Source organism: Meleagris gallopavo, chromosome Z, assembly GCF_000146605.3.
Source record: "Meleagris gallopavo isolate NT-WF06-2002-E0010 breed Aviagen turkey brand Nicholas breeding stock chromosome Z, Turkey_5.1, whole genome shotgun sequence".
In the NCBI taxonomy this organism is placed as follows: domain Eukaryota; kingdom Metazoa; phylum Chordata; class Aves; order Galliformes; family Phasianidae; genus Meleagris; species Meleagris gallopavo.
This window is the reverse complement of record NC_015041.2, coordinates 25,887,724-25,889,492: the sequence shown is the minus strand read 5'-3', so window position 1 is coordinate 25,889,492 and position 1,769 is coordinate 25,887,724.

Below are 1,769 nucleotides of genomic sequence, written 5' to 3'. Positions count from 1 at the left end.
TAGATAAAAAGGGGAAAAGGGAAGGCAATGATTAAAAAATGCACAGTAATATCTCCACCAAAGATTAAGTTAATTCTCTAGTATTCCTGTAATAAAAAAGAGATAAATAAAACACAACTTCCTGTTCCCACACTTAAATATACCACATCTCCTTCCTTTCTTATCCACCACTCAGTTACTTTGCCTATCTTCTCAGAAGAACCCTTTCTGCAGGTCTCATACTCTGAATCTTTTATGATTAATACTTTCTAACATTAAAAAAAAGTTTTTTAATTAAAAAAGAAATGAAATATTTTGGATGACTAGTACTGAAACAGAAAGATTGCACTACCTATAAAACCCTTACTGTACCAAGGCAATTTCACAGGCAAAGACATTCAATTCAACTACTTGCTTTAAAACTGACTTTAATTTCATTAGCAGTTGTTGTAACATTGCTTAGTAAGAGTTCCCTTGGACTTTTAACTGAGAAAGATGGACACCACAAAAAACAATCAATGAAAGTTATTTGAAATCAATAGTTTTATTCAACTCTATCTGACAAAGAGCATACCACCTTTCTCACTTCCTTTCTTTTTGCAAATAACTTCATCATTGGATCATATGAATTAATTTTTAATGAAGAGGTCTATCAAGATATACTGGCCGTACATAAAAATCTCTCAGCAAACTAGACAGGAGACATTATAGGTTTACTTCTCCAAAGATGGGCATTCCACCATGTGAAGTGAATACACATTGAACAGACTCTTAAATGTGAACTGGCCATCTTTAAATACTACAAGTCATACAGACTTGAACAGCAACTCTCACAGGACCAAGTGCTTGCTTTTATTGAGGTGTTCAAAGGCCTCAAAATAATATGATACATTCACCAACTGGAGAGAGGTAGAGTCACTGGTTGTTTGACAGAATGTAACATAATGACAGCATAAGTTTTCCTTAATTTGGATACTGTGGTTTGACTGCTGTGGGTTAGTGGCAAACCATGCATAAAGCACATTAAACAGTTTAAATAGGCCAGCAAATACAACATAAAACTACTGGACTAAGTTTGAGAATTACAAACCTAACAGCACGTGTAGATTCAAATACTGAAACCTATTAATGTTCCTTCATCTTTACTGAGAACTGACTTGAACAAAGACAGAAAGAACAAAACAGGAACACTGCCATTTATAGTCAGCCAAAAAATTAGCAGAAGTGTGAACTAACACTCTCTGAGGATTGTAGATGTTCCTGTAAGGCACTAAGACTCATGATTTTACATACTGCAACATGAAAAACTCCAAATACTGTGCTTCACAGAAGCTGCTCTGGAAGAAGAAAAACCAAATTGCTGCAGAACTGCCTAGCTGATGGCAATCACCGCCTTTCCCACGTAAAAGTTTTCAGACAGTCTACTGCTCAAAAACACTGCCAGTAAAAAAGGCTGTACTCTTTGCTGTTTCTCAGTCCCATGAATTATCAAGTGCTTGAATTTGAATTATGGAAAAACGGGACTCTGTGATGAAGAGCAAATTTACAAAACCTCTAACATAATACCTGACCTTACACAGACAAACAATTTTATGTGCAACTGCTTGGAAAGTCAGAGCTCACAACAAAGACAGTATTCTCTTCAGGTAAATAATTTTGCAATGTTTTTGAAGGGTCATCTAGTTGATATTAATAGAGGATAAACCAAAAAGGCATGCTAATATTAACATGAGAACTTTACATTTCATATGACAAGTTCATCAGTCCCATAGGTATTTTTCTATCTTTTT